The following is a 27848-nucleotide window of genomic DNA, read 5'->3' as shown; positions in this document are numbered from 1 at the left end:
GAGATAATTGCACGAGGCAATAACTATAAACCACACCGTCCCAAGTGTTCGTATATTGTTATTTCATATCAGCCATCGGTTGTATTATATTATACATATAATAAAAACTAAGTTTTTGCATCTTCAAAAACTGTTTATCTTAATCGTAAATTCATAGAAAAGTCTACGGAAACGGAGAGTTTTCCATCAACGGGACGACATAAAAATATAATGTTTGGTTTGCGTTGAATAGGTGTCGATGCTTTATTTCGATTAAGCGACTTATTTGTTTGATTGGCGTACCATTAATCTGCAGGAAAAACACCGACTAAATACGTTTTTCTATTTACAATAGTAAAATTGTCGTGGAATGAATTTGGAATAATTTTTTCGTCTATACATTTTGTACCACTGATTAAACCTTAGTCGAAATACAGCAGTACAGATCTCTACAATACAGTTAAATATGAAATGCTTTATTATATAGAATTTAATCTTATCTCAGTGTTAAAAAATTATCATTCAATAACGCTCGAGTTGTATTTTAAATAACCATCTTCTAGATTTGTTATGCGTAAGCACATTTTTATTTTAATGCAAATAATTCACATAATTATTATTAGTCATTTGTACAATATTGTTGTAATGATACCACACTTTGAAATAAAATAAAAAAACAGCTTTATACTATTGAGAATTTCGTTGAAATATTAAAGAAAGCTGATAATGCAATCATTTTGTTGCCAGATATTAAATTATCATCAGTCAGTGTTGTACATTTTGATTAAAAACACTATCCCAGTCACAGAAATACAAATTAGCCGACAGAATTGATAATAATAATTACGTTCTGTTAATTCGATAAGGAGCTTTACGCGTTTGCAATAAATAAGTCGATGGACTCTAAATAATATTGTTATAAATAAATAAGTACGTATTTGTTTAAACCTTTTACGTCCAAAGCCCGTTTCACATTGTGTACAAAATACTTGCTTCAGTATAATAATCCCACGAGAGAGTTCTATATTATGTACGTATATAATACAATGTTCGTGTATTATTGTTGCGCGGAAGCAATGCTATCGATTTATTTAAAACCTTGATTCACGAACAAACACAAATGATTTTTACAATAATCCAACCCGATAATAGTAATAAATATTATTTATTCTTGTAATTTATTAAATTCACCCTCTTTAATGAATTATAACGGCAGACGGCCATTAGAAAAATGAAAAAAAAAGTCAGTCAGCGGGGGAAACGCGCCGCATTAGTTTTGGTATATATATATGTATAATATGCGGACTTCACGTCGTCCGCTATTAAAATGGAAAACCGTCGCGGGAAACTCGTAATAACAACCGTCTTTGGCCGAACCTTATTTCGCCGTTCGGCGCCATTATCGTACCCAGTATTATTATATTTACTTCCGCAAAACAAAACATAAAGAATATACGTATATTGTATATACATATACACTCTTTTTGTAACCAACCGCATTTCGTGCGTTATTATTATTATTATTATTATTTCTTTTTACGTTTTAATATTAATAATAGTAATGTCGTTGATTCGGTCAAGCCCGTCGTCGCGGCGACGACGTTATAACATCCGACCCGAGCCCGGGAACCGTATTTTTCGACCGTAAAAATATATTAAATCATATTATTATTTACAACGCATATAACATGACGTATATACGAGGCGGGTGACTTTGCGGCGAAGTGAAAACGATGGTCACCGCGGGTCGCAGAGGGTGAAATCAATTGCAGAGGGTCTTCGCCAGACCGGTTACGCAGATAGTTCTGAAACACGCGCGTGCGCCGTGACGGAAGCTCGAAATGGAATAGACGACACAGTGATATAGCGATTGGAAAAGGAATATTGTGCAGTGATAAAAGGCTCGTATGTAGTGTGCAATGACATTCTAAGGATATGCATTATTACTATCATTATTGCGTGCGGTGCATAATATTGTGCACTATTCAGTATAGAGCGTCTATTTAGCCGTAGACCCCCATCCATGGTACGGAGTTCTGGACAACCGTAATGGTATAATAATATGATACTGTATGGACCGTACTATTATGTAGTAGTAACGACGACAACGGCGTAGACATTTATCGCATGTATAGTAATATAGAAGTAACACGAGTACCTGTAACGTGTATTTAGGTGAACTGCAGATAATAGATTCGTGTATGTATAGGCATAATATACGAGGCACGAGCGACAGAAATAGAGAGAGAGAGAGAGAGAGAGAGAGAGTGATGTGGCGCGTGTAATAATGAAACTGTTTAGGTCATTCGCTCGGGGCGCGGGCAAATACGCTCGCAGCTCTGTGGCTAAAATAAAAAAAAAAGATTGAAGCTAGTTTGTCACAAGTTTCCTGACGAGTCATGCTCGCAGCGGCGCGGTGTGCGCGTATAATAGCTACGATTTTTCATTTACACTTATTCCGTGTCGCGAGTGAATATACATATATACACAATACATTATATTATGTATATGACGGGGGCCCCGCGTGCAGTATACCTGTACGCCTAGTACAAATATAAATATATTAACGACGTGTGTGTGTGTGTGTGTGTGTACACGAGAAATAATCATGGTTCATGGCTGTACAATTGAACTTGAAGCCGAAATGAAAAAAAAGAGTACAGCCGGCAATAGATGTGTGTATATGCAGTGTACACACACGCACACGTTATATTATATATATATATTATTTATAATACGAAGGCTGCGTACAGTTTTGGAGGCCACAAACGCTGGTCGGAGGAAGACGGTCACGATCGTTCGTGCACTTCCATTCAGGAACACGACCGCCGCAGCAGCCGCCATTCCGTGTATTGATTTAGATTTTCTCGTCCACCACGTCTTATTATGATTTAAAACCTGTTTGTGTGCGATCACGTGTGTGTGTGTGTGTATGTGTGCAAGTGTGCCTTTATAACATACGTGGAGATTATAATATACGTATACACCGAGGGTTCGAAATAAACTAACCAATTCGAGAGAGTAAAATTAATATACTATAACATTAGCGCACCGCGATCTTCTAGAATCACACTTGGCAAAAGTGGCAATATCGCAATAATAATAATTATTATTATTATTAACATTAATGTGTCCGCTCGTCCGCGGCTAATATACTGCAGCCACTGTCGTCACCATTAGACACGTTCAACTTGTAGGCGTAAATAATATTACATTATAATAATATGTTATATAACTGTAATTTAAAATTGTTTTTATAAATCATTATTTATTTTATTGCCTGGCCGTCAGTACCTACATAGCTGCTTCATCTGTCTGTGAATCGTCGGTGTCCTTCCGCATTATGTGTGCGGTTTGGATATGTTTATAATAAGTAATAACTCGTAATTCATAAATCATAAACAATCATTTTTCAAACATTAAGTACACAAGTTATTATAATGGTTTCAAAAATACATAATCTGGTCCACGTGTTTTAAAAATGTCGAACTTTTAATTTTACCGGGTTTAATACAATATAATATGTTAAATAATAGTGCTGTACAGCATATTATACCATAATAAAAAATGCATTATATTCGTATAATCGAAAGGCAATTCGAATTTAGACCATCCAAATAAAAATGAAAGAAGTATAATCAAGTTTACGATCGCCCCGAGTACTCATGCACCAATATGTGAATTACAGAACCTAGGTAAGTACGCGATTACATAAATGTCAATATTTCTATAAACGATATTTATTAATATAAGACGTACATAATATAGACGTACACATAATAGCTAGTATGACTATATACTATTGATAGTGCCAATATTATATAATATAACAAACTATGCAAAGAATGACAAATGTTTTTTTTACAGGAATTGATGAGCACCTCATAGACATTATTTACCTATGCACTGCAACCACGTGTGTAATTATTTTAATCTCTTGTAAGTATTGTACCTAATGTTTAAATATAATAACGGTATGTTGATTAATTAGAAAGTCGATGTTAACCTCCCTTTAAGCATTACCTATTGTCTATTGGATTAGCTAGCATTAGTTATTAAAGAAAATAAAAGTTATTCGAAAAACCGAAAAACCATACCAATAATGTTATACTGAAAATATAAGTTACTATTCGTTTAAGACTCGACCGATTTCAAAATTGTTTTTTCTCCATATTATAAATTAATAAATCTACTAAATTAGTATATTTGAATTTTTTAAAAAAAATTAAGCGATTTTGGCTACTATTATATTTCAGTAATAAGAATCGCACTAGAATAATATGCGCATTACATTTTGAAGGGATACTATCTCCCCAATTAATTCATATACTATATTATAATCATATAGGTAATAGCTAGGTATTATTTTATAATATTATATCAAAAAGCACAGTCGAACGATCGTCGACAAGTTTAATCATTTGAACGCGCGTTCGGTAATCGTAAAAACGTATTGCATCACTCTTAAAAATATTATTGGCACAACGATAAAAAAATATCTGCGAGAATATTGTATGGGTATGAGTAAAATGACAGATGTACGATCATAACAAGCCGGTACACTCACGTGGTGCGGCGTTGGCCACGATTTTACCGCGGAGGTCCAGGGATGGGTCGACGCAAACACGTCGTATTTTTGGCGCTTGTACACGCTCGGTAAAAATAGTGGTTCCTATATTATGTATTATGTGTTATTGTTAGGTATGCGAAAGTGTCGATTACAATGCGTGTACTCGTCCGTGTGTATGAAATAGAGAAATAGAGAATATAACACGTACATATTATTTGGTGTGAAAAAATAATTTCAAGAAAAAACGCCCGGTCAAAAAAGGAAGAAAAAAAATAAATGACGGTAGGTCAGTGGCATTGTGTTAACGTGGGTATATATATATATATATATGAACCTATATAATAGATATTACGCACCGCGGCAATAGGTTATGGTTGTATTTTTTTTTTATTTTTTTTTTTTTTATCAATTTTGCCTTCCTGCCCATTCAACCGCGATTGGTTTCTCGTCATGCTCGTGAATTTTCCACTGCACGTCATTCTGTTACCACCGCGGTTGCTGTTACACATCGCGTGAATCGCGTACCGAGGAGACCAAGGCCATCATCGCCACCACCCATCACCTCCACCGAGAACGTCCGCAGACCGGCTATATTGTATTATGCAGTGCGTGCGTGCGAGAGCGATTCCTGGTACAGATATTATACTTGTCGTGATATTAAACGTGACGCGGCGTTGAAACGTCTATACGATAGTAGATAATATATATTCCTATAAAATATATAATGTTATGTGCGTACATATACCGCACGTACCGCCGGCTGCAGCTCCGGCAGTGTCGCAGCCGTACAAAAGAGTCGTCAAGTGATGATATTTCCTGTGCGCACAAAATTGAGTTTTGTTTTGTTTTTTTCAATCATCGTCACGATGTCGCGAAAAAAAAAATTCGTTTTGTCTAAAAATATAAAAATAAGCCACCGCGTCATACACCGAGTCGACGGATGCCTATATACTATACATTATCATATCATTATTATTATTATTATAACGCTCTCCAGTCTCCGTGTGTCCGTCCGTCGCGAGTAGGTCGGTTTCGAACGCGGACGACACATTGCGGTCTGTATAATACAATAATATTATTTACGATGTATAATATACGATATTGTGCAATGGAAAACAAACGTCGACGGTCGTTCAACTCGCGCCGTGGATAATACTATAATACAACGAACGAGAATTTTATTTCGATACCGGAAACTGCTGTGCGTGCACACGATGACCTCGTACATTGTATGGTTTCATATGTACTAAAGAAAGTTAAAAAATTGTCCCCGTAAACATTTTTGTCGGTACCTATACACGCGCATATCAAAAGCCTGAACAACGCACTCGCGGTGTAACTGGGGTATGTTGTTCACGACCGTTAAAGTTACTGACGGACGTGGTGACACAAACGTCATGATGGTTGCGCTACGGTTGGAACCTATACCAATAAAATTGTAATATTAAATCGGTACGATTAATTATATTTTATTGTATATAAGCCTTTTGGATTTTCTTCAATATATTTAGGTCGGATAGACTCTCGAACGCAGTGATTAATGTATGAATAAATATTTATTCTTATTTCAAAACGGTCAATATGTATCGTTCGTGTATCAACATCGTACATTATGATTATTAAAATTATATTAATATAATATACGTCTTGGCTAGTGTAGTGGTGTGATTTAAAACTACCTGAAAAAAGCATGCTTGTGCACTGTGCACACTGTGTCGACCAGTGGCGTACGCAGGATTTGCAATGGGGGAGGCTTGAAAATTAGTTACAATTTTATTTTCATTTTGTCCAGTCTAATAATTTCAGACGTTTATTTGAGGTATTTTAAAGGGTTTGTAACTTCTCAACTTTTCTGGTAGAAAAATGCTCTGATCGTAAACTTCGATGCCCGATGTATGTTTTTGGAAGCAAATTGTACTTTTAGAGGTCTAAATTGAAAATGTTCAGTGCTTTTTAAAATAATTGGAGAAAAAAAAATGAAAGTTTATTAAAATCGTTTGGTAACCAGCTTAGTTATACCGTCCTCACTTGGATTGTATTAGATTTATTAACATTTTTTTTTTTCTATAAATGTCAATAAAAAATTATTTATCCGGTCAAAAAGCTTAAAAATGTAATACGTAAGTTTTTATTATAGTTAAAATATTAACATAGACATCATGGTTATTTTTTTATAAGCATTTAAAGTTCAAATTTCGTCAAAACCATGGTTAATTTATTATAGTTCAAAACTTATAAAATATTAAATGTGTATAACTAAGGCTAGACATTTTAATACAAAGTCTTTCATACAAGTAGTTCATACTTTTACCGAAAAATTACAGTTCATTTTAGGAAAATTGGTGTGCAAGTACAATGTTTTTTTGTTTTTTCAATTCATTATGGTAAGACGTGTATGAAATGTACGTCTTGCTTACTATGGTTGACAGTTGAAACTTGATAAATATTAATTTTTTTTAAATTATAATAATACGGGCAATGGGGGGGGCCCAGCCCCCACCCCCCTGCGGACGTTACTGGTGTCGACAGTAGTAGAGCAAAGCCGACGGATATGATTGCGTATATTATATAATTATAGGGAAGTGCGGGATGATTAGTCTGAAATAATGTGGTCGACTGCCTTATAGATGACAAATTCTGTATAATATTATAATAATACTCAATAGGTGCGTGTTATCACTTATCTGACACGAAAACGTGCAAAACTCCACTTCATAAACGCACATATTTATTTTTTTCCCTTGGTTAATATTAATGGTTTCATACAATCATACAGCTTGTAAATTTTTTAAACGTAGGTATACAATAATATTATTGTGTTGATGTGTTCTTCCCTTGTTTTTGATACGGAGAGTCAGTGTGTAATATAAAGAACTGACACGTAATTATCTTAATAACTAAGGAAGAACTTTTGTTCTAAACAATATTTTGAAATAAAATAAATAAATAATAATTAATGATTAAACTATGCTAAAAAAAATATTCAAAAATATTGGTTAGGACAAATTGTTCCACGTGAGCAGATACTTGGTGATACTTAAATTTATAAGTTCTTTCTGTTTCATTCTGTATACATGTATAATAGAGTGAAACCACGATAACTCGAACGTCTATAAGTCGAATTTTCGATAACTCGAATGAATATCAGCTTCGCCTTTGCATTTCAATAAGTACAGACAATTTCTTCTATAAATCGAATTTTTTTTTCACCCCCAACCTATTCGAGTTATCGAGGTTTCACTGTATTTCGTTCGGCGATCAGCCGGTATCGAAGAACGCCGCCGCCACGACTTGGGGGCCCTGTCGGGGGATTTTCAAGGAAGAAAAAATCAATCAAAACAGGTATAAGTAGGTACCAACGGGTACCAGGCCATATGAGTTTTTCTGTTTTCCTGTTGTGTTTGTCATATTAAATTATTCTTACGACGGCGCGTTGTCGAAAAAATTCTACAACAGTGCAATGGCATTCAATTGCGAGCTAGAGCAGTCGGTGCGCTGTCGTTTCTTGCACATAATATTATAATATATATCTGCATTCACAATACAATATATTATTACAGTACTCATTATGTGCGTGATAAATCACAATATAATATTATCATATTATTATTATGTTGTTTTCGCCCACAGAAGCGGTTACGCAGAAGTGGCGGGCTTTGCCAGGCGTCGGCACAATCCGTCTTCGCATACACGATGGACAAAAACTACGTACATAATAATAATGGTATAATGACGCGTTTTAATAATATTGGCCGAAAATCGTCGCGACGCGCGTTACGCATTTACAGTGACTCACGGAGCTATAATAATAATAATAATGATAATAATATAATATATTATTATAGGCACAACTAATGATAATTCGTGCGTTACGGGCCGTGCCGGGTAAAGAGGAAAGAAAAAAAATACGGATAAACAGATAAATGCGGACACGTGCAACGACCCCATTACGCACTGTTATATTATTACACTCATTCTCATTACTCACTTATCGAGGAGCGCGTGTTTTTTTTTTTTCTTATAATATATTATTATCATCATCATTCGATCCCGTTAGGTTCACGAAACGCGGGTATCCACCTCGACTGCGGCGTCTGCAATAACGACGATTGGTTCATATGTCATTATTATAGTCGTTTGAGAGACGTTATGTAAATCGCATAAATTACCGGAGACGTCATATTATTATTATTATTATTATTGTATCAACGCAGCGGCGCTGCAGTGCGATCGGTTTAGTTTTGTGCCTTCTTGTATATTATACCGCGACGCGACCACTGCGACCGGACGTATAATAGGTACCTCCTAGCATACATACTATTTAGCCGATGTAGTTCGTACACGATCCGATTTGATATATTAATATGTTTTCGGCGAGAGTGCGTTGGCGTGTGGGGTGGGATGATAAATAGGGCGAGTGAAAATAGTAGGAGGGTTTAGGGATGCGGGCAATGCGGTATCGTGTTGTCATACTCTCCGGAGACTTTTTAGATGATCGAAACTTCTCGTGGAAGTAGCAATAATGGATTGGTGGTAAATGCGGATGGCATATCGGTATTGATAAATATTACGAACGACCATATTATTATTATTATTATTATTGCACATTATACATCGGAAACGAGAGAGATGCTCGTAATACATTAATATTGTTGTCATACAGAGTCAAACAAACACGTCGCCGGAGAACTCCGTATCGCACGACTACACCGGCCATTATAATGCCATAATAATAATAATATAATAATACAAGTCCCATACGGACCGCATCGTCGTCGCGGTCGCGGTCGGCGGCCGGCGCAACCGGTTCGTATAATATTGTAATAATATCATACACGAGAGCTGTGGTCGGTCGTCCCGAAAGAGAGAGAGAGAGAGACCGGCGGAAAGAGATGGAGAAAGACGGCGGCGTGCGAAGGGCTACTGGAAAATAATACGATACGGCTGCTTGCAGAGTGCGAGGTGGAGGTCAGGTCACATATACGTAATATTGTAATGTGTGGTACGGTCGGCTCCCGCGAGACAGATATATTTATTAATCGGCCGATTGCGCAGCATCCAGCAGCCGCGCGTGCGCGTAGGTTACGATGAATAATAATAATATTGGAAACGAATGTCTGCATGCACGCGGTCGGTCTAACGAAATTATTATTGGATAGATTAGACATTTGTGTATGCTTAAACACTGTCGTTGTACAATAATATTTGCATTAATTTGATTTACGAAACGATACGGTCCCCCACACATAATATAACGGGCGCCGTTTTACTATAAACCGTCTACGCGTGTTACGATAATATAATATGTTAATATTAATAATGATGACTTTTATTCTGTTGATTATATGCGAAACCGATCTTTTGTTATTATAATATATGCGTAACCGATTTCGTCCATCCAAGTTGGCCGGTCAACGTATAAGATTATCGCATCCCTCGTGAACACCGCCGTCCAAGGCTTATTTTATAAATTATATAGTTACTATTTTTATTATTTTTAATTATTGTTTTTTTTTTTTTTAAAAAAACGAATAGTCTTTCAGCTAAAATAATACGTTCGAAAATTTAATAGTACCCATCAGTATGCTATTAAAATGTTGGGTTAGTTGATTTTTTGATTCATGCCGAAACGCGTACATAAGTAAATTGTACCTACATGATATTATGATATAATATCGTATGTTTATTTTATTGGTGAAAATTGTTAAGCCAGCCGGTTTAACTTCTATAAACTCCTACTTCACAAAATTATAATGTTGGGGTCGAATTCGTTTTGCTCAAACGATTAGAAACTTCTCGGGAAATTCAATGCAGAATGTCCTGGAAAATTGTAGGTTTGCCGAAGTAATTCGCAATAAGTTCCGACGACGTCAGCGATACAACAAGAAAATAAAGAAAAGAAAAGTTGTAGGTACTAACATATAATATCTACATATTCGGTCAAAAATAGGTACTTATTATAAAAAAAAAAACGCAATAAAACTGTAAGTAAAATTATAAGCCTATGAAAATTTCCGTTTCTTAAAACAGAATTTAATATTAAAAATATTTATATACTCACCTTAAAGAAACCCATTAAATTATTATGATCACGTAATAAATACTAAAATGACCTTGAGTGTGGTATACACTATACCGTAGGTAATATAGCTGGTAGATATAGTATTGTAACTATACATTCATCGGCACGTCGACAATCCTAAATTATGATGTGATACTTGCCAACGTGAAACGTGATAATAATTTTTCGACAAAAAAATGTCGATTGTACATTTATTTAGCAATGTATATAAGTATAGAGTACCTACTATAGACCATTAAAGTTCGTTTAAGAACAATAATGTTAATAATTTGGAGCCGTCGTGGTCGTATAATATCTCTTCTGTGAACGTCATGATGTACGCAGTGATATAATTTATATTATACATGATGATGGGCATAATATAATACTGTGTGTACTACGAGATTTAGGTTCTAACTGTTAGAACACCACACATGCACACTGCACACTGCACATGTGCAACAGTCGTATAATATAATATACTCCTGTAAACGCGTCTGGTCTCGCGGGGAAGGGGAAAAAAGTAAAAAATCGGAGACGGACTATGATATCTAATACGTTTGCGCTCGTCGTCGTAGTCACCGTGATGTCCCATAAGTATTAAGTGCTACACGCCTACAACACATATATTAAGTGATAATAATTTGGGTCTAAAAATTCCACGTGATAATATCGTTTTGATCATTGTCGTGAACAATTTATGGAATCGTGTATCAATGACGAGTCGTTTTTGTTTCAAACCGTCCATCATGCAAGGCAGTAAAATATCATTTTTTTTCTCAATAGTTTCGACCAGTTAAACACTGCAGTTATACCATTAGAACTATAGTTCTATACACATAAATTTATTAAAATCTCTTATTAACGTATTATGATGATATAGAAATAATGGTATATATTGCATAATAAACTTTGTCCCGTTTGGCCGCGGTTTTGTTCATAAAGTATTAAGGTATATTGAAAATTGGATTTTCATAAAACTATGTCCGCATAGTATACGTAAAAAAAAACCCCAAGCTCATAAATAAATTAATATAATATAAGAAATATAAGTGGTAGCCGCGAAACGTATGAAAAAATCTATAATAAATACGGATTTTTATGGATGAAACCCAAAACCCCGTTATTTATATTATTGTTCGGCCGAAAACAAAAAGGTAGATTTTTGGTTAAAACGGTCCTTTTTGATACATAAAATATGTATAACTTCATCTTTTGGTCGTCAAAGGTTTATAAGGCTGTATAACCCGTAGTCCCTACCCTACGTAAAACGAGTGGACCTACTCGAATGAAAGTGCACTACTGCGGATATTCGACGGGAAATGGTTTCGGTACGAGAAATGTGTCAGTTTCGAAAACGCATGCGGACGCTGTCCGCGAGTCCCTCGTGGCGTTCGAATTTGACAACACACGAGAAATCCACCGTGGTCGGGCACGGGTCCAAGAATAAAACTTTTTCCTTCCTATTCTCTCTCTCTCTCTCTATATATATATATATATATATATATATATAATATATTATTATATCACAGTTCCCTTCAAACTCGCAGTCCCGCACCTCGTCTCCGCAGCACATTATATATTTATAAAACTCGGCATTAATATTACACTGACTACTATATATATTATCGTGTACACATAATAATAATAATGATTATTATTTTTATAACTGAACTGCCGTTAGAAACGCTCTCGTCCAAACAGGCCACGCGCGGCGGAGATGATGTCTGTCTGCAGTGTCGATAAGACGATAACGCGCTCATTGCGACGTGTGGTGCGCAGATGCTCCACACGAGATATTGTGCGAGCAACCACATAATAATAATAATAATATATTACATTACATAATATTATCATTATGAGTGATAATTGTAACAATATTATAATATAATGTAATAATATATATAAACATTAAGCGTAACATTATGTGTGTGTGTGTGTGTGTGTGTGTGTACTGTTTACACACGACGAAGTCACTTCCACAGTTCCACCGTGCAGACCCGTTTGACCTATTTGCAAACGATTTGTGTTATTAATATCATACATGTGGACTAGGTATACATAATATTATATTATATCGGTGCGTTGGTTCGGCGGCGATTTTTATTTATTCGTTTTGTTGCAAGACGCGGATAATACGGTTTATTTTCACAGCGTACGGATCGCCGAGTTCAGTCGAATCGACGCAATAACACAAAGATATATTATATTATATACGCAAAATAATAGTAATACGCCAGCGACGTCGGAGAGACAGTGTGCGACTATCTGCGAACCCAATTTGGTCCGAATCCAAGTGCAATAAGTTATATGCGCGCGTGAGTACAAGACTCTCGTTGCGCCCCCGCTCCTGCGATGGGGCTGTATACGCGGTTTCGCCGTAAGGTTTGGATATCCGCTTTTGTCGATGTGTGGTGATGCTATTTATTTCTCGTCAAATTCCCTAGGCCGGGGCACTAATTTTTCCCCAGGTATCGTTTTTCGCCGCATCAAACGCAATTTTATTGGTCGGAACCTACCTACTGTAACATTATTGTACGTACACAGCGAAGGACGCATCGTAAACGTCATCGTCGTCATTGGCGGCGGCGGCGGCACGGCGGAGCGCTGCAATCGGATACGCGAGGCCTTGAATTTAAAAAAAAAAAAAAAGGAAACCGAAAATATATTATATTGCCCGTATAATATTCGATTCGTTTCGCCGCCCGCTCTAATGAACGGAAAACCCTATACACATTATAAATACGTGCACGAAGTGTATTATATTATGCCTATATATTATTATAATGCCGCAGAGTTCAGGACGTCTCACGATGTAGCTGCGGCGTGGCGGCTGCTGCGGAGATGAAACATAATACTCTTATCAGTATTGAATTTTATCAACTATAAGTACTCTTACCTACTGCGACTATCTCGCGTTACGCCTAATTCGTGTAACATTATAGTAGGTATACATAAATTATAACAATAATAATGATATGTTAACGGTAATAAACGCATTTTTATTATTGTCACCGAAAGGAGTTTGCGGCGAGTATTAGTTTTCATCTAAAAATATGCACACGAGTGAAGCATGCATCAGCGACTGCGTATAGGCCAATTAAAAACACGTACAAAAATCGTTTTTACAAATTATTATACATAATCGAATGGTGAGCGCAAAATAGTCGAAATTCAGTAACGATTATACCTTCTACAAACAATATAATATCACAACGGTTGATCATTACACGCGTTGAGATAGTATTTCGATATTATGTCATGTCGAGTTTGCCGAGATAATATATTCGGTACAATACGGTAACGATATTATCACATAATGGATGACGCCCCTCCAAAATGTGTGGTGCACCGGCCAGTGTGCAGAGGACGTTGCACAAATGCATTTACGTTTCGGACACGCGCAATTGATTCGGACTGTCAACGTGTTTGTTGCGTTTCAGTGGACGCCGTTATTAAGGTCACGGCGTAGGTATACAATATTATCGTATAATTTACCGTGATGGACCATTAGAACGAGAATATTCGTAAAAGAAAAAAAAAATAAGATACGATTTAATTAAAAACGTATGCGGTCGCCGGCGCGCAGATGTCATTGCAGGATAACGCGGTGCATGCATAATATTATAATTTATACATTATTATTTTAATAGTAATAATAATAATAATAATAGTAGTAGAAGTAATAATAACGTAGTATATAGAATATTGGCGCACCTCAAACGAGTAAAAAAATAATATAGGAAACCGTAAAAACGGTTAATCGGGCGATAGAGCGAATAATAATAATAATAATAATAATAAAAAGTACGGGTAAAGTCGTATACGATAAAACTGGTCGTCACGATAATCATGTATGAATAATAATATCAACGAACACATATTATAATATTATAACGATATAATAATATTGTAATAAATACCCATTAAATATACTAGACAGTTGCATTAACAGCGTGTCGTGTACTTCTAAACGCCGTATGCATATTATATAGGTGCCTAATATTACATATGGTATAATATTGTATACCTATATAGGTAGGCTCGTGTGTTCGACACGCGCGTGGGACGGTCAGAAGTGAAAGAGACCTTTTTCGTCGTGTCTGCAGACGACCGTCGTCGTCGACGGTTTCCAAACGTATAGTCTCGCCGCACAATCAAAACGTCGGTTATTCGAATATTATAATATTATTATTATATATAGGCATTATAATAGGCGCACACGCTAATAGTAGGTATAATAATATATACATGATAATATATTGTAATCGATCGATTCGAATTAGATATAATGTATGCGGCTGCGGAGCTGGAGGAGCAGCTCTGGCTCGGGCGGGCGTGCAGCGGTGTTCCAATTTTTTTTCAGTCATTAGCAACAATTTTGATTCGAGAGGTAAATTACATATTATATTACAACATGTAGGTAGGTACATTATATCTCTGTAACGCATGTGGCTGGTCGCTGGTAAGTTATCTCACACGCGCGAGTAGTTTTTCTAGTTTTGTCCACTCTAAATGTATATTATATTATAACGTTTTAATATATTATATTATTACATAGGTACGTATCATGACGTGGTCGAAGGCATACGCTGCAGCTCCACGATCCCCTAAGGTCGGTCCGTGTGTATCGGATCAATTTTTTTTTTTTTTTTCGGAGGCCATTAACACACGCACGGCTGGCCGGCTTGTATGCACACTACGCCCACGGTTCGTATAATATTATTATTATTATTATCATATTATTATAATGCACGCGTTACAACATCGGATCGGACGTCGTCCCCGGCCGAACGCAGTAATGTATATGTATATAATATATATTATTTTATTATTGTACACGTACATTACAATGCGCGTGTACCTACAATATGCCTACATATATACGCGAAGACGATAAATCCGATTTCGACTGGCCCTTTGATATTTTTACACACGCTCACAATGCGCGCGATACACCTCTATTCGGAACACGAATCGTCCGTGTGCCTATATGTATAGCAGGTATTATTATCATTATTGTTGTGCGTACGAGAGCGATGCACTCCGTATAATATGTATAATGCGCCACGTATTATTTATATTATAATAATATAAAGCAGTCTGGACAGACGGTTTTTTTCGTCCCACAAGACCCGCGATTTTGAATCCTCTCTCTCGAAAACCGTGCGCGGTCGTATTTATTCATTTATTTCGAAATCCTCGACGCACGTCGTTCCGAGTTCGTTTCTATTGGTCAAGGCCGGTAATACCTACTCGGTATCATAATATGCGCGTCGTATGCGTAGGTACCTATACCTATACCGCGGTATTTGTACGCGTGCGTCGTGTCCGCGGGCGCAAGGTCGCAGTACCTATAACCACCGAATTGACGCCCGAAAAGAGCGTAATGATATGACAATAAAAATATACGTCCGCTTGCACGAAGAAAAAACGTTACAAGTTTTATGTACTGTCGTAAACACCATTTTTGTTATCATCCCGGTTTGTAATATCACTGCGTACGACCGACGAGTCGACGATCGAATTTAATTGCAGGACATATTTGCAGTGAGTAAATCCATAAATACGGATTATACGTGCATAATAAAACGTTATGCGTTTAACTTAAAGATATAAATGTATTATTCAAGAATTTTTCAGATGAATCTAAAAACAAGAATAACGTATACCTACCTACCCAGACAGTGAACGTTGAACGTTGTAAAATTTTAATCGCTTAGAATTTAACGAGATCAATAAGATACCTATTACATTATTAGCATCCAGCGTAAGATATATTGAAATTGAATCGAATATATTTCTGTTAATTTTCTTAAGAAAATAATACTCCACACAAAATGGCGAATCAATTCTAGTATTTCTATCGATCGATTTCGAAATACAACAAAATGTAACTCGTGCTATGTTAGTTTGTTTATATTATGTAAATCGTAATTTTAAAAATAATTATTTGCTTTATAATATTTTAGTGGGTCTTTATAATATTCTCATAATAGTTGGGCGAAATACTGTAATTTAATAAGTAGGGGCTGAAATTAAAAGGGTCTGTCTGATTAGGCGGGTAGGCCGTAAGATGGTATTTAGGGATTAATTTCGCTGGATGTTTCAAAAACGTATAAATAGGATGGGAAAAATAATGCGGCCGGCCTTTTTAGCTTAGGGCATAAGCATAATGTGATCGAGTAAAAAGATTGCACTTACTTTGCAGTGCTGAAACATAAATTACGTCTGAGATATAAAATATCAAAAACATATACAATTATTAATTATACGTTCTTTTTAATAGCATACTACGGTACAGCATATATATATATATGTATATAAATATACTAATTGGGTTATTTTGTACTCCGTTCTTAGCATTTTTGTGTTCGCGACTGTGTGAAAATAATATACATCGTAAATCAATTCGTCGTCGAAAATAAGGGTTTTCAGTTTTCACGTTAAGACACACACAACGCATATATAGGAGAGAAAAATCATGTTTCGAAATGAAATAAAATAATTTGCCGAGATTCGAAAACAATAAAAGTGTCCCAACAGTCAGAACATGATTTATTATTCAACGGTGGGGGGGGGGGGGTGGGATTCGAACAGATTTCAAATGATTCATTTCGCGAACCTTTATGAGGCATTTGCCGCATGCGGTCCGAAGAGCATAATAGTAATACATATTATGATACAAAATAATCTGTAGATCTACGTACGAAAAAATGTATATAAACTGTATTGATGATTATACGCGCGAATATCGATTGTAATAATATAGCATACCTATCTATCGTTGTTATCTGCGATTTAGAACAATATAAAATATGCAACGTGATGGTAAACGAAAACCGACTGATCGCGTCGACTGCGATATTACACGAGCAGTCATCCGATCGTGATAATATCCGATATCGACGGCTTGGTATATACCTATGTATACGATTCTCGGAGACGATATTATAATCATAGATAATATAAGGGTGGATAGGACATAAGAACTCATCACATGATACTTTAGTGATATTATTTTTAAGGTTATACGGGGCAAATATTGATATGATAATTGATAAATAATAATAAATATTTTAAATATTATTTACCAAAGTTTAGAGTAATTTTCCAGGCACAAGTGGCACAACATTCAAAATACAAACTGACAAATATCTAAATATAACTGACTATCGTGTCATCATTATTATTCAATAAAATAGTTTTGCACATAACCTTAAAAAGCCCCATATCGTCTTTCTCTCTTTGCGTTCTCTCTTCCCCAAAAAAGCACACGGACCCATATGGAACTGGTATACGCATGTCCTATCCATTCTTATATTATCTATGATTATAATAGGGTACAATATCAGACCAACAATAATATTCTGCAGTTGGAATCGAAAACGGTTAGTGCGTTCAAATTTTACGGCCGAACGTCGTGTTCCAAAAACGTTCTCGTCCGGCTGTATGACTGTTACAATACCTATATGTACCACTACCACATATTATACCACTACACAATATGTGCGTGTGTATATTGTCGTACTATATACTTGACGTTTTTACGACGACCGCGTTCATGGTCAGGCTGGAGTTCGGCTGTTTTTTTTTCCCATATTCCCCTCAGAACTGCAGACCCCTACCGGACGGGCCGCCGCGAACCGACAAACGTTACCGACTGGTGAGTCGTGTATTTTTTCTTCCCGAAATCCGCCGCCGTACGTAACAATAATAATAATAATAATAATAATAATATTACAATATTATATCGTACACGCGCCTCGAATGTACGACTCGGCCTGGCGTTTTTTTTTTTTTTTTCCTTTCAAAACAAAATTTTTTTTATGGCTTAAGCCGCTTAAAAATAAAATTTACATAACAGTGTATCGGCTGCCGCGATCGTGCACAGTGTGTGTGTGTGTGTGTGTTTGGTTTAACACGATAAAATGTGGGACGACGTTCGTGTTTCAATAGGTCCCCAGCTCGGAACGGGCAGATGAATACGTAAATACAGCGTGCGCGTGCGTGCGTTCGCAAACATACGTCGCGCAGCGATCTCGAGCGGGCGGGCGGGCGGGCGGTCGGTCGCGCGCGCGTGTAAAGAATTTGCACCGGTCACACACGGGCCAGCAGCAGCTGTTTAGGCGTTTATATCTTTTCTCTCTTTTTTTATTTTTTTTTATTTTAATTCGTTGGCAATAAAAAATAATGACGATAATAACGACGGAGTCTCTCTCTCTCTCTCTCTCTTTCTCTCCCTCTCGCGCACTCTGTTATCCGGCGCTCTTCGGTCTCCGTCGTCGTCTTTTGCAGTGTACCTTTATATAATTTATTATATATATATACGTAACGTGGTATAATAATAATAATAATAATATACCAAAACACCTGTTGTCGCGCGGTCGTATATTTCGACTGAATTACACACCACACATGTATAATATTAATATATATATATAAGTAGTACACTGCTGGCACGATGGCGCGTATACTATTATTATATATCACATCGCACGAACCAGCGCATATACTTTTCGTCGTCGTCGTCGTCGTCCTCGTCGTGCGACTGGATTTTGATTTACTATATAAATAATATACGAATTATATTATATTTTGTCGGGCGGTAGAGGAGTGCAGGAGAAAAAAACAACGTTACACCGCGAGAACCGAGATGCCCGCAGCCATCACGATTAGTAAAATAAAAAAAAAAAATTATAAATATAAAAGGTCTAAATCTGTGTTTGATAGATGTGCGTATTACCAGCCGTGTCTTCCACGTACACGCGTACACGGCGTGATACCACTCTGGTCCAGTGTGCGTATAATCGTGTTTTGAAATCGATTTCGTCGGTCTATCTGCCCCGCCGCCGCCGTCGTATGTCATAGACATAAAGTGCAGCAATGCATCATATAATATAATACGTATATCTATGTATAAATAAATAAATAATTAAATGAATACCTACTGTGAATATTGTGCGTATAATATTATATATTGTATTGAGGTACTATAATAGATGTATATTATACATCAAATTGTTTATAACGTGTGTGTTTGTGTGTGTGTGTGTGTGTGTGTGTGTGTGTGTGTGTGTGTGTGTGTGTGTGTGTGTGTGTGTGTGTGTTATTAGGCCATTTAAAGTGTATGTAGAGAAGCCGTACAGAGCACAATAAAACGCGATTACGATTCTAATGTAGAGTAAAATTATCATAATAATATAGTGTACTCTATGTTCAAAAAGAGAGGAAAATCCGTTGTTAACATTTTTTTGGCGTTAAGTCAAATTTAGTATAGGTACCGCAACCACTGTATGGTTTTTATAAACAAATTCGATATGCGGGAACTGAATTATAACTATATAGATAAACCATTTTTCACTTTCAAACTTTTTGCCTAGGAGGAGAGGGGTGGCTCAATTCGTCATGCCACGCCGCTGTTAGTAATTCAGTTTTTTTTTTTTTTTTAATTTTGCTTTGATAGAATAAACAAAACGATTTTCGATGGTCACTGTGATTGTAATTAATAATTACAAATTACTAATTTGTAATCCGTCCACGACTTTATTGGGACCGGCGGTGGTTGCTTCGTATACAATTTTGTGAATAAATCGAATTTATTACAAAAAAAAAAACAGGAATCCCTGTCGACAGAGAACACATGCATTTAGTGAAATAGTTAATTAGAGTTTTTTTGGGGATAAAACGATAACATCGTTTTTTATGAAAAAGTAATATTTTGTTTTTGAAATGTTATATTTTAAGCGCTCTTTAAATTGTTGACAACATTCTGTAACGCTCGTCAGTCGTTACATAATCATATGTCAGTTCACGTTTAATTTGTCAACCACGCCGGTTTTTCGGACGATGACATTTTAAATAATGTTTACACTAGCACTGCAAAAATTTACTCAACTCATTCGGTCGTTTTCATCTAATATTATAGTATAATATTTTAATAATATGATCAGTGCGTACGTACCTATTTGTAATGAATTCGAGAGGTTTGTTCACCATAGTTCGTATACTGCAAACAAGACATACGAATGCACAAAATGTACAATACATAATAGTACATATAATTGTAATGAGACTCTTAGTAGTGAACCTCAAAAACTTATCCGCTGAGAACTTTACCGGTGGTTGGACTGTTTCATACACAGGGCGATCCGTCAAACGTGCTCGACCCGTTTTAACCTTTATAATAATAATGTATTTAATCAAGTTCTGATTTTTGGAATTTCATATATTTGAAGTTTTTGGTCATTCGAGGAGTGTTCTTTTTTCTAATGAGATGCACATTTAATGCAAATTGATAAGCGGGCATTGTTTTTTTCTGTTGAAAATGTTGGTGTGTTTAATAATTGTTGTATTTACATATATTTTGTATCTACATTGGATGATAATAATAGTCCCTAATATGAAACAGTTGTTGATAACTAATAGGATATAAAATATATATGATACATTAATAGATCATCAATTAATTATATAGGTATCTTATTATTCAGACTATTTCTACAAATAATAATTATTTTATAATTTTGAAATCAACATAGGTAGCCTTCAAAATATATATTTCAAACCTATTATCATGGACTATTATTTTAATAATAAATTACACTTAAAACTATAATTATAGTACTCAAAGTATGATAAATCAAAAATAATCGTTCAAATTTCGATTTAGATACACCAAAATTAAAAGAAAAAAATATACCCAATAATTAACAGTTTGCAATAAAAAAAGGGTGGTATTCATTTAAAAAAAAAAGGTTTGTGTCACCTCTGTAGAAGTGTAGAACCCTCCTAAAATGGCACAATAAATCTAAGAAATTGAATATACCGTATTGAGTCCAGTGACGTATTTATGGGGGGGGATATGGGGGATAGATCCCCTCCCTTGACCTTTTTTTTAGTTTAGGTATAAAGTTTAAGCTGCAGTACTGTGGCTATTTATATTTTATAATTTTGTTATCCTGTGGGCTGCGAGTGATATTACCCAACAATAACAACAAAATTAAAATAGGACTATATTCGAGAGAAGTCGGGTAAAACCCGCTAGTACCTAACCTATTATACTGTTATATACGTAGAACACGAAACTAATTGCGACAGCGGACAGAAAACGATAAGGAATTCGTAAATTTTAAAATAAATATTAAAAAAGGTGGATAAGTGGATGTCGCTCTGCTGTACAGTAGGTTACAAGTGGGTCACTGTAATGGATGGTATTAAATTTGAATTCAATGATATAATATCATTGTATAAGAAAAACGATTCTGAGGGAAAACGAGTCAGCCTATGATTTTACCAAGTATATTTGATGATATTATTGTGAATAAAGTAATTTATATATAACCTATTTACGTGGAGCCTTGTTTTAAATTTTCAATCCTTAGCCATAAAAGTTAAAAATTTATACATTTTTAACCACAAAATAATTAATAAATTATAAATTTGATAAATGTTGTCAAAATTTGAACTTTAAATGCTTATAAAAAAAAATTGTGCCTATGTATTTTTAATATTTTTCAACTGCTATTAGAACGATATATCAGGAGCCTTATATTAAATTTTCACGCCTTTTTACCCAACAAATAAAAATTTATTGATATTTATAGAAAAAAAAACTAAAAAAATTGAAAACTGACAATGTCCGTAAACAGCTCAAAAAGAGTCAAAATATTTTCAACATTTTATGGTGTATAGAAAATGCTAATATAAATATTCATGCTTTCTTGTCACAGAGAGGTCGAAATTACAACAGATGAAGTAATTGATGAGTTGTGCTTAAAAAACAGAAAACTAGAGTTTATTTTATAAATTAATAAAACAGAGTAAAATTAAAATCAATATTATTGTTTTTATTGTTAGCCTTACATGGAGTAACTAACAAAAGGTTGCATCAACACTAAAAAATTTTGATATCCCCCTCCTCAAGAAAATCCTATATACGCCCCTGATTGAGTCACTGAATAGTATTCAGGGTGTTTATGTATATTTAATAATTGCAAAAGTCAGAATTTGAATAACTGCATAATTAAAGAAAAAAATCATCTGGGCAAGCAAGCTTGGTGAACCACCCTATATCTATATATATATATTGCCTATTGTACCGTTTTGTTGACGGTTTCATTACGGCGTGTAGTCTTCTCGTTCGCTGTGCTTTGCGTGCTGGCGAGGGATGGACCTTTGACAACCGCTAAAGGTCTCCTTTTCTCTTGCGCGTAACTTATCTCTCCTTATTATACTCGCACACCGCCACCGACTCGATGACTATATAATAATATATATATCGTACCAGTACCATAATATAGTATATACGGCTGCTGCCGTAAATTTTCAGTCCTAATTTTGACAGCTGCAGCCGTTCGGTGGCTCGGGAATTCAGAGTAGAAATAATATCTCCGCCCAAGTCCCTCGACCCACATCAGTCACGCGTCCAAATTTCGTAAAACGCCCTCACCTCCGCATTATTCGCACACCGTCCGATGACAATTATATAATAATAATATTATGTATTATTAAACTGCGCGGTGGTTGTATACGGAAGTACCGCACTCATTTGAAATATTTTTGTGTCGGTGTAAAAACTAACGCGTCAGGTGGGTCATAAGTCGTAACCTCGGATTATAATAATTAATAATTATTTCAAAAAAAAAATACGATCTAGAGCCTTAGATTCTAAGGTTTTAAGTCGTAAACGCACGGCTGCGGGATATTATTATTGTATTGCTGCGGACGTGTTGCTAAAATATATAAACTTTATGGGTAGTCGGTTTTATTAATATTTCAAGTTTATGATAATACTATTTTGCACAGCGATCCGAACGCTATTCGTAAAGAAAAATAATCCTACACATAAACCGATAATTTTCTTTGGATTTTATGCGCGCGCGCGCGATGAATACGACCGCCGACTGTATATTATTATATTATACTCGCATAATTTATATCATACAATATATAAATATTAAAAAATTATATATTATTATATTATAATATACACACACACACACACGTTTATGATGTTTTGTAATCGCGAGACGACGGCCGAGCGGATTAAAAGTACCTACCTACCTATATAACGTGCACATGCACTCCCCCGCGCGAAACGCAAAACGTGTTCTACTGGTTTTTTTTTTTTTTCATTATTATTATTTTTTTTTTTTTTATTATTGCATATCGTTTGACATTTCCCCGTTCGGCGACCCGCGGGCAATATCAGAGACTCGGTCTCGCGTTTCGATCGGACATAATGGAAACGCGCGCGTCGTATTTCCATTCAATTTGGCATGGGACACTCCTCGTTATTGTGCCATAATAATAATAATAATAATAATAATTGCAGCGATGCATTGTCGCCCGAGTATAAAAATCGAGTGCCCACTTCAACTGCTGCTACTGCTGCTCCTGCTACTGCTACTGCAGCGCATTGTGCATATTTTGTGCACGGGCAAATCGCTTTAAATCCCGCGAGCCGAGCCGGCGTACGATATTATTGCATTACGCGTAGGTATATATTATTATATATATATATATATATAGGGATAGCTGATATTATTACAATAATTGTATAAACCTATACCGCCGCTGTTGCTGCATTGTAATAATATAGAAAGCTTCGGTCTATGTAGTCAACTCTTTTCGACATCACGATCTATGCGCGCCGCGTGTTTCGCGCACGACATAATACGTATATTATAATACCTAATAATATATATATATATTTTTTTTTTTATATATGTAATATAATTAATAATATTATATATTATTTGTAATATATATATACATATATACAGTGCAGGCGTATGGAAATAAAATTACGTCTAATTCAGTCGAACGTTTTGATTCGTGTTTTTTTTTTTCGTGTTGGGTAACAAATACGCCGTCGTGTACCTATATCGACGGTTTAAAAATGTTATTCAAAATACAAATGGCCGTGCACGTGCACAATTCTATTAATATTAGAATTAGGTTTCCTATGGTATTAATATTATTAAATAGTTATAAGTGCGTTTAACCGTCTTAAAAATTATTGTGTGTACTGTCAAAGTGGGTGACTCAGATTCGTCTCCTGCAGTTTCCAATCATTGTCGGTGCCTATTGGTTTTCTTTCGCTGTTTTGTACGCGATACTAGTTCACTACAACCAAACCGCAAGTGAATAATTCGTCTATTTTGTCGACGTTTCGTTCAAAAACTAGTTAGGTATTTGTTTGGGTTTTGGAGTCTTAAGACGAGCGCACCGTGTAAGACGCCGCTCACAGGTCCCATATGAATGTTTTGTAATCTTTCCGTGCGTGAGGTCTATTACGAAATATATTTATCTAAAACGCGGACCAAAGTCGACTCACGAATAAGTCGCTTGTGATGAGAACGGATGGCGCGTTACGTGGTCGTACGCGTCGTTACAGGTGTCCCACAGTGTTTGGATTTGTTTTCACGGTGGGATAACACGCGGTGTATATATCTCCGCCAACTCGTCGAGGAGAACGTAAGAGGCTACATAACATACCCAGGTGTTTTGGACATATTTTGGACGAACATAATGTTATAAAATTATAATATAAAATACATAACACAACAACGATATTATAAAACTCTTGCTAAATGAAATTGTATATTATGTATAGTTAGGCAAAGTGATTAATGATTATGCTGCATACGTTCATCGATAAAAACCGATTTTATTGTATAGTTATTAGGTAATAATATACTATATGGAATATTTGACGGACGAGAGATTCACTTCGAATCAATGCAATAAATAGCTAGTATAAAAATATATTATATCTACCTATTATATAGTATATTATTAAATTCCGTATTTATGGAGAACAATAAATTTTAAGTAGGTCGGAAGCACTGATTTCGAGAATCGTTGTAGCGGTTTGCCCGAAAGAATTTGAGGTTTTTGGCAAATAAATAATTTGATAGTACCAAGCCAAATTTCGTACCTATATACACATTATATTTTCACTGTGTTAAATATATTGTTAATTACAACTATATTATATTATACACAATATTTCGCGTAGGTATTATACTTGTAAAGTATGCAGTTTGAGTATGTTTATTACCAGTGTATTTAAAATGTAAATGTATCAATTGATTATGCCCACAGTATTGACAATTTAAAATATTCGATAGATAGAGCATGGTTCTATTGGCAAGGTATGTCGTATGTTGGTAATTTTATTCATTAGACACGAAGTCACACACACGCCACACATAATGGCAAAACCTATATGACGTAAGTCTGTGACGATTATTTTTGTAAACGAATACTACTAAAGTACTAAAGTTTATTATTTCGTACTGTATTCAGCCGATAAGCTTTTATTCGGCAATGGTAACCGCTATAATAACTGTGCATGCTATCACGCATTGGCCATTTTAGGTACCACTCCAGTATTGTGCTAAAAATATAACACATTTTTACGAATGTGAATAAATATTTTTCTTTTTTTACTTGTTTAGAATCGCGAAAGATAAACTATTATCTTGAAACGACTCCTATTGATAAATATTTTACCATAAATCTCTATTGTCAGTAAAACGTTTACTCAGCGATGATTCATTCTATTCACTAGCTAAATATAATATATATCTATAATTATATATTTATTATTACTATTTATTGTACTTAAAAAAAAAAAAAAAAAATAATAATACAAAAGTATTATCTGTTTTGCGTCGGCTTCTCGTTTCTATACGTTAACGTTTCGTCACAGTTTCCAAAGCGTATGGCCTTCAGGGAATTGAAATTTTTTTGGAAATCAATTTCTACTTAAATTTAAATTAAACGTCTAATCTATAGGATTATACTACAAGTACAATTAATTAACTAAAATACCCATAGTGTAGGTACGTGCGGTTGACGTTTTATCGTTTGTGATTGAAAACGATCAAGAAATAAACTGATACAAAAATTTAATTATAACCACAAAATTGAATAATACCCTGTGACGTATTTGTGGGGCATCCAGGGGTATTGCACCTCCACCCAGAGCCAAACGAATACTTGTATTTTAAATTTTTAACGAAGCCCCCTCCGAGAAAATTTTAGGTACTATACTACCCAGGAATATAATAGCCACGGCAACCCTCATATCCCCCCAAAAAATTTTAAAAAATACGCCACCGATTGTACTCAAGTAAGTAAGTACTTCAACTGTATACGCTATACCAATATACTGTGCACCATAAGCAGATGTGTTCCACTGTATTAGTATATCGTACATGATGACTTCATACAAACATGGATAATATAATAATGTACCTGCCTAATACTTAATATAATAATATCATCATCGCATGGGAATCGTGTAGGGCACAATGATACATCTGCACAGACGAGTCTGCTAATAAGTCGTAGCACGTTTGACGCGATTATGCAGCGAATGATGAATAATATTATACACGTCTATGTTGTATACATTACGTATTTTGTAATGGAAAAAAATCGAAGTAATCCTCAGACGGAACGACACGCAGACACGAGGAAACGCGAGGTTATACGAGGTTGTGAACACTTCACGAGGATTACGCATCGTGTACAGATTACGACAGAATTTATTAAATAATTTTTTCACCTGCAACACCGTTGGAAAAACGTTCGCTACGACGCCCGCGAATAAACGTTGGTTTATATACGGTAGGTATATAATATATATACCTATTTAGGTACCTCGCCTCACCTATCAGTGACGTATTTTTTTTACTGCAGGACTGGCTCCAGGTCGGCCCCACATTAAAATTATGGAAAAATCATTTTCGAAATATTCTGTTGTAATAATTTATTAGAATTTAAAAGATAAAGTTTAACAACTTATAATTTATCCGCTGCAGACCGCAGCAGTTACCTCACCTTCAATACATTTTTTTTTACTCATGAGTGTCCCAGTAGCCTACCCCTACATTTTCTGTTCCCAACTACAGCATAATTAGTGTTTAATAATTAAAATAGTCTGGGTGGTTGGTGGATATTCGATATTCGATACGATAAATTATTATTATTTATTCTTTGATTAATTTTATTATAATACCTATTATTTGATATTGTTGTCATACGATTATACAATTTTTTATACGCTCTGCTGCAGCATCGTGGCGGTAAAAAGATTCCGGTAACGTTTTGCCGGATAGATAACGTCAGTCCGAAAACTACAACAGATCATAATGACGTACGATTATTTTTTGTAAATACAAATAGGTAGGTGCCACATATTGTGGAACCATGTACCACGAC

The 27848-nt window shown here is 35.4% G+C and overlaps 1 long non-coding RNA gene across 1 annotated transcript in view; it reads left to right on the top strand.

The window, feature by feature from the left end:
- Positions 1-14731: 14731 nt before the first annotated feature.
- The window catches only part of LOC132950868 (uncharacterized), a 125505-nt gene continuing 112388 nt past the window's right edge, over positions 14732-27848 (top strand). Inside the window, exons 1-3 of the long non-coding RNA XR_009665263.1 lie at positions 14732-14841; positions 14897-15003; positions 15172-15320. This is a non-coding gene — a long non-coding RNA (uncharacterized LOC132950868). The remainder of the gene's footprint in view (positions 14842-14896; positions 15004-15171; positions 15321-27848) is intronic.

Source organism: Metopolophium dirhodum, chromosome 8, assembly GCF_019925205.1.
Source record: "Metopolophium dirhodum isolate CAU chromosome 8, ASM1992520v1, whole genome shotgun sequence".
NCBI lineage: Eukaryota > Metazoa > Arthropoda > Insecta > Hemiptera > Aphididae > Metopolophium > Metopolophium dirhodum.
This window is presented reverse-complemented; position numbering and strand designations above follow the sequence as displayed.